General features: G+C 42.4%; 1 protein-coding gene across 3 annotated transcripts in view; it reads left to right on the plus strand.

Annotated features, from left to right (window-relative positions):
- Positions 1-12,759, plus strand: part of zmp:0000001168 (signal-induced proliferation-associated protein 1) — a 51,113-nt gene that overhangs the window by 406 nt on the left and 37,948 nt on the right. For 2 of the 3 annotated variants that reach the window (XM_049591183.1, XM_049591188.1), the window contains exon 1: positions 404-747. The exons of the other annotated variant lie outside the window; for it this stretch is intronic. The gene's annotated coding sequence lies outside the window, so the exon portion shown is untranslated. Of the gene's footprint in view, positions 1-403; positions 748-12,759 lie in introns of those variants that run through there. 3 annotated transcript variants of the gene reach the window in all.

Below are 12,759 nucleotides of genomic sequence, written 5' to 3' on the forward strand. Positions count from 1 at the left end.
GATTTGTCGGTTTTGGCTGCAGGAAAATGAGACTTTAAATGGAGGCGTTTGATATTGTGAGTGCCTTTTTCCATTAATTTAATAGTTAAAGAAAGATAAAGAAAATGTGGGAGGTGACTGTCTTGATACAACATTGCATCAGCATCTAATCTTTCACGTTTCTGCTGGCGCGTGTCATGGTATTATACGAGGAGTCCTTGATTCAGCAGGTTTTTAAATTCACAGTCATGCCACTGGAAGCATTTTAAATGCTCAGTTTAAGACACAGAGAGCTCTCCTCTTGGCTGCCGCTGTCCATCGCTGCCTCAACCTCGCTCTGACAAGGAGATGAGAAGGGGGGGAGGAGAGAGAGGCCGGGTAAAGCTGTGTGTGTGTGTGTGTGTGTGTGTGAGAGAGAGAGGAGAAAGAGGGGGTTGGCTTTAGTGTGATGTGAATGGAATAGAATCAGCGCGAGAGGGAGAAAGAGGGAGGAGGACAGCACAAATCAACCTGCCTCTTGACTTGAACAACAGAATAGAGGAGCCGGTAGACACAGAGATTGGGAAGTGCGTGCGTGTGTTTGTTTTATTTTTATTTTTGGAGAGAGGAAGAGAACGGCAGACAGGAGGAACTGAAGGAGGAGGACGAGAGAGCCTCACCGTGGAGATAGATAGCAGAAAAATGCTGTCATGGGGAGAGAAGGGGAGGGAGTCGGCAGAGAGGAACAGGATGAAACAAGGCAGGGTCGAGCACAGCTGAAATGTGGAGGTAAGCCTTTTCTTTCTGTATTAAGATTACGAAGAATTCACATTCCAGCCTCCCCGTGCCCTCTTTCTGACGATAATGGATTCAGATAGATGGATCTGCACACCGTGTATGCCACATACCTCTGTATAGGCATGTTCTTATACTCACACAATCCAAAGAGACAATGTATGAGAGCAATAGAGGATATGAAATAATGGCTTGGCATTATCATATCCAGCTTGTCCTCCCTCTGCCTCTCTACCCATTGTGCTGTTGTCAGCCCTTTAAAAATGCATTTTACTCAGCAAGCCCTGCACATAACCATATACACGCGACATCCTAGGTTTGAATCCAGCTCGCAACCTTTGTCGCATTTCATCCCCGGCCTTCCCCCCCTTCCTCCCCTCCTCCTCTCCCGACACTAACCCCCCCCCCCATCATCTTTCCTGTCTCTCTCCATTGTGCACCCTCCAACGAGACAGGATTGTCTTAAAAATGGTGTTGTGACATTGTCAAGAAGCCACTGCGAAACCTCGCTGTAGAGCGCTCCTGGCTGCAGGACTCAGAGATGAGGGCAAGGTGGAGGGAGGAGGGGAGGGGAGGGATGGATGGAGGGACACTGAGAGAATGAAAGAGAGACAGAGGAAAAAGAAGATGCAGGAACAAAAAGAGGAGCAGGATTTTTTTTTTTTGTTTTACCCCCTAGATCCATATTTCCAAAGACAAATAAAAAGCCAGCAGTGTGCGGTGTGCAGGGGATTTGTGTGGACGAGGAGCACTGTAGCACCACTGCATGTGATGTGCACAAACAATGATGGAATGGAGAACCACAACCGGAATTGGGGTGTTGTTTTCAAGGTGGCAGAGAAAATGAGGGATGCGGGAGTCAGGCTCCCTCCTCCTCCTCTCCCCTCCTCACCCTCCTCACCAACCCCCCTGCACTCTCCAATTTAGGATGGGGCTGTGTGTTTACGAGACGTTAGGGTTTCAGGGGATGGATAAGGCTGCTGAAGGGAAAGAAAGGCATGGATGGAGAGCTGGAGGGGTGGAGGGGCAGAGAGACAAGCAGCTTACATAAGCCAGTGCACTCAAAGGACGGGCCATTTAATTTACATCGAGCCGCATGGCTCCTCATTCAGTGTGGTGTTCACTGTGGTTGACATTAGCATTTTAAACAATAAAATGCAGTTTGACTTGACGTGATGGACTCATGGATGTGTGATACCTGAGTGCGACCTGATGGCATTGTGTTTGTGTCAGTGTCAACTTTGAATGTAGTGTGTGTGTGTGTGTGTAATAAAATCCACCTTCTGTAAGTGTACCCACAGTTAGTCTTTACGGTGAGTGTGTGCATGAGGTACAGTGACATAACGGTGCTAACAGTATGCAGCTTATTCATCCAACTCAGCTGCTGCCGACTTTTGTTCTGCCTCCATCCACCGCGCTGCCTTTACATTATGTATCACAAAAGTCAAATTCTTGGTCAAGTAGTGTATTTATCAAACACGATCCAGAGCGCTTGAGTAATATTTGACAAAGCAGGTGCACAGAATCAAAAATTTAATATAGAGGCCTGCTAATCCCACTGTGCCCCCTGTAGATCATAATTTGCTATCCACCTCCATGAAAATTTAATGATAGATTTTTTTGCCAAACAGAACGGCTCCATTAATTGCCCTCTCTCCTGAAGATGTGTTTTTTTATGTCAAATGGACGGAAATACACTCCATTTGTAAATTAGTTAACCAATTAGCGCCAGTTGGTTTTTATTATTTTTCAATAAGCGAATCACATCAAACGATTACATGTATGAAAACTACACACATGAAAGGATTACTAAACAGGCCAATCAGGCACAGGCCCAGGGGCTTTATAACGTAATGGCAAAGGTTACAATCAGCATTCACACCCAGGTCAAATGACTCTGCAGTAATCACTGATATTTATCAGCTCTGGCTTCAATTGGCATTGATGGAGATGCAACACCCCTATGAACATGCTAATTTTAGCCCCTTAACCGACGAGATGCAATAACACGCCACCACAATATACCATCCGTCTATCCAAGCTGCACAAAAACATCGATTCAAATTGCACTGAGTTTGAAAAAGAGACTGACTAAGTAAGAGATATATAAAAAGAAGAAGAAGAAGCCACCAAGTTTTCACAGGCCTTCACATGCTGTTTTCTACCGTTTACTAACCTGTAACACACCGAAGAAACCCACACACAGAAAGGTGTATTCAACTGCTACAGAGCCATGTACACAGCTCTGATCTCTGGAGTCTATGTCCTATTTTTAGTGGCTTTTCCTGTGTTTAAAGAACCTATGTGCACATGCTAATTTGGTTTAGTGAAAAGGGGGTAAAATTAACTTGTACTGACCAGGAAAAGATTTTTAATGACCACAAAGAGATGCAAAGAAACTGCAAAGAGACACAAAATAACCACAAAAAACTGGCAAAGCAACTAAAAAGAGACACAAAATTACCTCAAAGAGACACAAAACCACAAAGAGATTCATCACGACCACAACGATACAAAAAGTGTGTGTGTCCTGCACCTGTGTAGGAAAGGCGGTGGGGCCTTCACATATCTGTGCCTAGGGGCCCGGTGTCTGATAATCCGCCCCTGATTACATGTCTACCTGCTATTAGTAAGGAGTTCCAGCTTTGGATGTGAGTGGGAATGAGAGATCAGAGATGTGTGGATTAGGGCTGCAACTAACGATTTCATTTCCGAATGGTCATTATTGAATAATCTGCTGTCTTCGCTTAGTCGTTTAATTGTTTGGCTGCTGAAATCATAATGTCACAGAGCGCAAGCTGACATTCACATTGCTTGTTTAGTCCAACCAGCACTGTGAAACCCAAATATATTTAGGTTACTGTCACGGAAAACTAAGGAAATGAGCAAATAATCACATTTAAGACGTTGGAGTCAGAGAATGTTTGGTGTTTTTGCTCAATAAATGACTTAAACGATTAATTGACTAATTGTTCCTGCTCCAAACTGGATACTGTGACATCCAGGACACGAGCACATTTTGAGATTGATCAGCTCTGGACGCACTTGACACTTGATGATCAGTCCTCATGAAGCTTCTGCATGAATGTATTGGCACTCAGTCTGCTGTTCTTCAGTCCAGCAGCAGTCGAACTGGAGGCGGCGCAGCTATTTGACACGTTTAATATGTGAAACTCTGAACAAGTCCAAAAAGACTCTGGTACTTTTTTGTAGCCCAAGCTCAAACTGAAATGTCCATGAGCAAAAAAACAAAAAAATAGCATACAAGCACAACAGCTCTGCTTTTTTAGTGTGATAATTTACAACCGAGGGGTGTCTTTTCCTATGAGAGGCTTCTTCTGTGGTACTATTCCAGGTTGAGTAGGAGGGGAGCGGAGTCAGAGGAGACTCTTGAATCGATCGGCCTACTTTTATTTCCTGCACCAAACAAGAGCCAAGAGAGCCTGAGCGTGTACATGTGTGTGCCGTGTTGTGGATTCAGATGCGGTGCTTGTTGTCTAGCAGAGCCATTAAAATAATCCTAAATGCTCCCTCAGTCGCTGCTTAATGCCAGCTGTAACCTCTGACATCTAAAACCATCATTATTATTGTAAAAAGTGAATCTTAGAGAGACACTAAAAACTACCGAACAGAGTAATGTTGTTGCTGTTTGCCCTTTTAAATGCAGGTGGAGAAGTGAATAACCTTTGTGTGCTTTACACTGAATAATGATGATGGCAGTTTGTTAGCAGCATCACAGCTGTGCAGTAAGATTGAGTCACTGTCAGGGCCGATAGATCCCGGCTAATAGCTCCTGATGCTGTTTGTCTGCCAGGATTTAAACTTTAATGCACATCGTCTGTCCTGTTTCTCTGCTGAATGATACTGTGACTTCTAAAATGACCCTTTGTCAGCAAATAGCTGACAACAGTCAGCAATCAGCAGTATATAGCAGCAATAGGAGAAAGCAAGTTACAAAGATCCCTAAAGGTGTTTCCAGTTTGCGCTGCACCACACAGGAGAGGTCCATGTATGTATATTTGAACAAAAAAGTTGTCCCAAATCCAGCACAGGCACAAGCAAAGTGACTTTGATCTGTTTTTGCACTCAGTCATTGAGATTTAGAAGAACACGTTGTGAGGTTACCAGGCAGATTTGGTTCTGGTCTGAGTCAGCATCGTATCATCCCTCTCATTTGGAGCCATTTTGCATGGCTACACCCCGGCAGGCTCCCTGTGGGGGCTCAGCGAGGAAGGCAGTTGGACAGGCGGAGCCTTCTCCTCATCAAATGGCAGGATGCTGGCAGTGTAAGCCTCTGGGTGGATCCTCTTAGCTTGTGCTCTCTGTTGTCACCTGTCCCCTGTTGGCCACTGGTCTCAAAGTTTCAGGCCTCATTGGTTTTGTCCGGAGGCTGCTGCCCTTTTGTTTTTTTAGTTGTCAAACCAGGGCTGTAGCATCATATTATGGGCTGAACGCATAAACAGTCTCTGTGTCTGAACCCCAATTGCAGCAATATGTAAAAACACCAAACTTATTGGTTTCTGTTGTCGTTTTCAGTCATAACTGTAACATTTAAAGGTGTATAGTGAAACACTGCAGTCTGACCTACCTGACATGTCTGCTGTGTTTTTTTATGTAGCTAAGCTAAGCTAAGCAATGTTCTGCTGTGGATGTGGGCTGCAGCAAAATGTATTTTAGCCACCTAGAAAAATCAGTATCAAGTCTACGCTGTATTTGAATATTTGCCCTACTTTACCTTACACACTAACCAACTGAGGCTGCGGTAGACCAGCAATTCAGTGTTCCGCTGAGTAAAATGTTTCTGCCAGTGGCGTCTGGTGGCTTTAATATAGTTGCTTCAATTAAATGTTGAAAAAGGCGGTGAAAATATCTAAATATAATGTACACTTAAACTTATATTGATGTTTTAGGTGACTAAAAACTAACCAGTTGAGGCAGTGTGTGCTCAGCGTTGTTTGATTTTATGTATGGGATGTGATGATTTTCTACCCAGAATTTATTGTAAATTAACATTGTGATTTGACTTGTAGTATATTATACAATAAAATGGGCTATAATGTCAAACACTGTAGCTATGATGCTGTTTTAAAGGGGTGAGAATCACCAGAGGTCCCACGATACAATACGATCACGATACTTAGGTAACGATACAATATTATTGCAATTTCAAATGTATTGCAATATGCTGAGTATCGCGATAACATATTGCAGTATATTGTGATTTTTTTCAACAGCAAATTAAGTTCCCAAAGGAAAACTTTGTCAACGTTTGTTTTTATCTAATAAGATACATTTCTCAGTCTGTTCATCTCACTTCAGGTCAGTTTTATTGGAACAAAATGTATCTATTGGACTGACAAAGAAATTGATAATAATTAATTCATTCATCTTCTAACCGCTTCATTCTCTTGAGGGTCGCGGGGGGGCTGGAGCCTATCCCAGCTGACATTGGGCGAGAGGCAGGGTACACCCTGGACAGGTCGCCAGACTATCGCAGGGCTGACACATAGAGACAAACAACCATTCACACTCACATTCACACCTACGGACAATTTAGAGTTATCAATTAACCTAGTCCCCAATCTGCATGTCTTTGGACTGTGGGAGGAAGCCGGAGTGCCCGGAGAGAACCCACGCTGACACAGGGAGAACATGCAAACTCCGCACAGAAGGGCTCCCATGCTCGAACCCGGCAACCCTCTTGCTGTGAGGCGAGAGTGCTAACCACCACACCACCGTGCTGCCATTGATAATAACATTTTACCAAAAGTTTAATTTGTATTTAAAATATTATTAATTCATTTAATTAAAAAAAATCAATACTTGGTGACCATGTAGCGATACGATATTGTCACACAAAAATATCGCGATACTATTCTATATCGATGATATATCGGTTTATGATACTGATTAATTTATACAATGCAAATATGCTGCAGGCTTGTTTCCTGGCTGTCTGACTGCCTTCGATCTTAAGAACTGCTTATTTTAGTGAAACCCTTCTGAAACTGTTCATTGTCCTCAACTTTCTTTTGAAAAAAATTAGTCAAAAGTTGCTTGCCCTCAGTTTGCGTTCTTTCCCTGTGATTTCTGTATTTCCTTTTTTGAACCCAATTTTTTGTGGGAAATGACATCACTGTGTATGTTGTGGCTACAGCAGCATAAGCGGTCGTTCACTTGGTTCACACTGCATTTAATTACAAATCTTTGTGCAGAGGTGACTAAACCATTTGTCGCCTTTTGTAAGGAATGAGATTGCCTTCACAGCATCTATACTATTTTTTAATACAAAGTTCCGTCTCTTAGTCATTTTATTCAGCCAGTTTTAATTTAGTAATGGCATTATTTCCTTAGAAATAAAGATATGTTTAAATTAATTTTGATAAGCCAAAAGTAATTTGTAAACTAGGTGCTTTTTTTGAAGAGTGACCTTCCTCTGTTTAAGTAGCATTGATTGTACTTTAGCCACACTGTATGCCATTGTTTTGTTACTGTATGTAATGTTTGTACTCCATGCCATGTGATCTGGTTGTGAGTCAAATAAATGAAACAACAAACAAACAACAAATTTTCCATCCCAGGTTTTTTGTGGGCCCCGCTCCCATTGGGGCCCTGGGTAATCAGTCCCGCTCGCCCCCCCCACTGTGACGCCCCTAACTGCATGGTTGAAATAAATTAGTCGGACTAATATTGAGTGAGATTTTTTCTATCATTCAGGGAGTTAATTCTCAGTGGCTACAGAATCACTGTTGTCTTTTTGTCCATTTAAGCTCTAATAATGTCCCTGGATGATTCTGGAACACCCACTGTCTGCACAAAGCAATTCTGTTAAATGTTTCAAATGGCACAAAGGAATAATAGTCATTAATATCCTTTCCCAAACCACTCACAAAATCTATCGTCTGTGCGAGTGTGAAGTCAAGGGTGAACAAAGGGATAGGTGCTTCAAGTACAAAGAAAGTAATGATTGTTGATGAACAATGTTTTCGACCTATTTAAATTAATGACGTGATAGATTTGATGATCATTGTGCTGTCTGTGGAGAGAGACAAAAAAAAATTGAGCCGGGGATTTCTAACAACAAAATCCTGATGTAATAGCACTAAAATATGCAGGAGCTGCCGCCTCTTTGAGACATATTTACGTAAGCATCTGCTGTGAATACTTCCATTTCTGTCTTTTGTATTTAGACGTATTTACATGTATAAAAATCCCTCAGTGTGCACCACGTCCACGTGTTACAAAATGTCCCCTTTGAGAAACACATTGGCGCTTATTGTCCTTAATCACAATGTCCCTCTCAGTTATGTCATACATACATTAAACCATTAAGCGGTGCAGTGGCTCCTTCTCATTGTTCACGTTGCTATTACAGGAGAAGTGCACTCAAGGGTATTCAGAGCCACTGAAAGCAGACCAGGACCGACCATTCATACTCGCACCACGTCACTTCATCGCCATTCTTAGCAGATAGAGACTCTGAAAAAAGGTAGAAAACATCCCGTGCTGAGAGGAGTGTAAAAATACCTTCATGAAGTATAGTCTATTCTCAGGCTGACGCATGAAATATTAGAGATTATCAGCGTATTTATTTATGACTGAGGGGCCTCTTTGTTCTGTCACAACTATGAGGAGGAAGTTGCAACCTCAACTGTTTCATTTACATGTTAAAGGCAGCGTTAATAAAGAAGTGAGAGCAGTTTGAGCTGAAACCTTTTAGTGCTGCGCTGTCTGTCGGCTCTTATAGCCACCACACACAAGAAACTGACTGTGACCTCAGAGGGCTGGAGGGGTGAGGTGGGGAGAGAAGGGGTGTCACGCATTTACTTTGAAATTACGTCCTCTCACATTTTGCATATCCTTGTTCATTTGTTTTTTTAACGTGACACAAATACTTGCCTCGCAGTCACGGCGGTTATGTGTCAATTTTATGCCTTAGTGAAGAAAAATTAGCACCAGAAATAATAATGTTGGCTCCAGGCGCAGACTGATAAACTCCTGAGCAGGTTTCTGTCTGTAATGGCTCAGTGAATCATTCCATGCAAGCATTAGTGCACACCAGTAATTCACACGATGCACAGCAGTCTCCTGGTGACGCACTATGTGTTTTTATTCACCAGTGCAAAGCCACAGACGTACAGAACCTGCTCCTTCTTGTGACCAGAGCCTCCATAGCATCACAACAAATCCGCCGCTATCTGCATCACCACGGTTAGCATACTGGTGCACGAGCTGCTGTTTTTTTTTTTTTATGTAGGTCAGAAGGTGCAGAGCCGCTGGTGTAAATGACAGGCCACCAGGCAGGAGAGAGGCTGTAAACTGCAGCAAGTGCTTGTCTGCAACGTGCAGATGTAAAGAGAGTCCTCCCAGAATAATATATGAGTAGGGTTTTTTTTTTCACATTCGGATAATCGTGATGTTTGGACCTTTTATTGTTTGTAATTAGCTTCACTGGCTTCAAGCTGCATCACATGTAAGAGTTTATAGTAGCTACTCCTAGCTGCAGTGGATGCAGTTTTTTATACTTTACTGCAAGAGTGCATAACCTAGATTTACACTTGCTTGTCTGTGGTGAATGATATTTGTAATTACAGCATTTTTACAATATTTGTATATTTTATGATGATGAAATCAGGATATCACACTGGGTGACCATCAATATTAACTAATCACATTTCACTTAGGCCATCAGTTTAACACAGTAATCTCCTAATAGGTGTAATCTCCCTGGCTGGGCCTTGATTTCTCTGTCAAAGGTGTGTGGAGACTTCATGCCTGAGCTGTGAAAGTCAACAAGACACAGTAGTCTTATTTCTCCAAATAATGATCTCTAAAGCTGGGTTTCCACCAAATACTTTCGGTATAGTGTAACTGGTATGAACATGTACCTAAACCCTAGATCTGTTTTGCATTTTCATTGCAGACATTTCTCATAAATGTAGGCAGGGTTGTTACTGGATGGTGGTAGCAGCATCACTGCTTCATTCTGGACCTAACTGATGGAGCACAGAGCGGGGTTTCGCAACATTTTCAGAAAAAGAATCGGCTGGAGTGTTTGGAGCAAGGTGTAGTGCTGCCAGAGCGCACAAGAATGATGCGCTGCCTCTTTTTTTGAGGAAATTAAATATTTTTGCAGTTCGCATAAAACGATTAAAATATAATAATTTAATAATAATCTTTATTTATAAAGCACTTTTCAAAACTCAGTTAAAAACCGTCAAAAATGAAAACAGACAAGACATGAAAACAACTTTTAAAAGAACTGATAAAAACACTTTAGTGTATAAAACTGAGGAAATAAAAGACAGTTTAAATGAACTTACAACTCAAGTAAAATCAGGTAAGGCTCCCCCAATAAAAGTATGTTTTAAGAAGGGACTTAAAGGAGATCATTGACTCGGCTGACCTGATTTCCTCAGGCAGACCGTCTCAGAGCCTCGGGGCCCTGACAGCAAACGCTCTGTCCCCTTAAGTTTTCAGCCGGGCCCCTGCAACAGACAGAAGACCTCTGCCTGAGGACCTCAAAGTACATCCTGGCGTGTACAGCACTAAGAGGTCGGAGATATATTTGACAAAGGGACGATGAAGAGCCGTAAAAGTATTAGTAAAATCTTAAAATCTATTATAAAACACACTGGGAGCTGGTGTAAAGATGAAGCTGAATTCTGTACAGTCTGGAGTTGATTAATAGGTTTTTGATTCAGGCAAGAAAAGAGGCTGTTGCAGTTATCCAGGCGTGACGAGATGAAGCCGTGTAAAATTGTCTTAGTGTCTATAAAAGTTAAAATGGATCGTACTTTTGAAATACTTCTAAAATTATGAAAACGTGATTGTGCGAGCTTCATGACCAGACACCACAGATAATTAGATTAGCTAAGCGTTAGCTAGTAAAGATGAAAAGGCAGCAAAAGATCCTTTCATGTCATAGTTATAGTCGACTAGCGAAGTTATAGTCGATCTATTGTCCAATCAATGGACTGTTTCTAGCTCCACCTTTTAGTGTTGGATCAGTGTGCGAGGTACCTCAGTGGAGGGCTGACGAAAACAGCATAGAAAGGAGCAGTTCTATCAGTACGATCCACAACTTTTGACAATGGAAACACAAAAATAACCATTCTGATGTGTAATAAACCAAACTGAATCAGTCTAGTTGAGGTTTAAGATCATAATGGACCCAAGCTGAACCAGTGTAGGTTGTTGGTTTGATGCTGACACTCAGAAGTAGCCTCAAGTTATAAGCAACACTTATAACCGAGGACAGCTTTTTAAGATTTGCTCCTATAAACAAAGATTTTAAGCTGAGAAACAGGGATGAGTGTGGGCACTGTTACCGCCGCAGCCATTTCATGGACACACGTCTGCATTTCAGCCGACAACAGGGACAGTGAGGAAGCGGTGGAGGTCAGCGTCTCTTCCTCTGAAAGTAGACGAGGTGGGGTAACGGTTCAGAGTGCTATTGAGGCAATATTGTGCAATCTCCTTTCCTCTGCCTCAGAACTGGTTACACTGATGACGGAGGAGTAACAGTGAACCCTGTCTCAACATAATAGATGCAGTCATGAAGCTGAGGGTCAGTTCCTTTCCCCTGTCACACACACACACACACCCACACACACGCAGGGCAGTCACAGAGGGACAGCTGCTCTTCCTGTCACTGTGAGGACAGTGTGCTGCATCTATAAGGCTTTTATGGAGTCAGCAAAGGCACACAAAGACACGCATGCACTGAAACCATCTCACATTTAGGCCTTAAATCTCTCCTCCTGTCCCTCAGCCTCACACACACACACGCTCTGCCACAAGGTGTATTTTCAGATACACAGGAAGTGGCAGTGCTCTGCCAGCACACAGTGTTGATGTCATGGCAAATAACATGTCAAACAATAGCACAAGTTAGGTACTTTCTTTCACAGTGGCAGAGCAGCACGTAGGTTGGGTTTGAAACAATAGCGCTTCAGTTTGTGTTCGAGGGTGCATCAGTTTTTAGGTTGTACTATTTTTTACAAGAGGAAGTGAGGTTCTAATATGGACAATACTATAGAAGGAGCTTTTCTGAGCGTACTTCCTCTTTGCATTTACTGAAGGGGGAGGTCCACTGATAATGCATCCGCTATGAGTAAAAAATAATCCAAAACAATGTCTGCATGCACAGATTCATGAAACGTTCACATTTGCTGCTCCGACTCCCACCGACAGCGTCCGACTAGCAGCTTGTTTTCCCAGTAATACCCTGCATCTTTACAGAAAACCAGTCGAAATAAAGAACTGAAACTGGACCAGGCGCCACTGAAGTCATACGACAGATGACCTCAACCATATGGTTTACTGTAAGACATGAAGCACACGTGCACGTGGGAGTCAGACACAGACTTAGATATAAGTCATAACAAAGCGGCTCTGGTTTGCGTGCGTCTGTGTGTGCATCCCAGACAGCTCGAGAGTGGACAAGGGAGCAACCAACCAATGAATAATTAACATCTTGGTAACCCTCGCCCCCTTTCGCCCAGCCTCATTAATAATTTATTAGGCAGAAGACTTTATTTTCAATTTTTGAAGGACACATTTAAAGGATGTCCTTCAAATTAAAAGTATTTGATTGTGGGGAGATGATGCTTTGTGGAGCCGACAGGGAGGTTTGACCTCCACATACAACCATAGCAACAGCGCTATACAGCCGAGCTGATGCAGACAAAGAAAGCATTTACTGACTCTTTTTGCTGATTGTTCATTTTAATATTTACACTGGTTGGAATATTTTCCGCTCCAAACTTTTTGGAGCTACTTATGCCCCTTCTTTGAAATAGGAAAAATAAATATCAGCGTACAAGTTGTTACACTAACCTTAAAGATCCAATTAGCATCACATAACTGACAAGAGAATGGTGCGGTTCACTTTACATTTTCCGTGTCGTGTGATGCTTCAGTCAAATACGTGACGGAAACATCCGCAACTTCTTCAAATGTTGTAACCACTCTTCTGTTATCCGTCACCTTGAAGTGTTGTTA

This window comes from Epinephelus fuscoguttatus, linkage group LG12 (assembly GCF_011397635.1).
Source record: "Epinephelus fuscoguttatus linkage group LG12, E.fuscoguttatus.final_Chr_v1".
In the NCBI taxonomy this organism is placed as follows: domain Eukaryota; kingdom Metazoa; phylum Chordata; class Actinopteri; order Perciformes; family Serranidae; genus Epinephelus; species Epinephelus fuscoguttatus.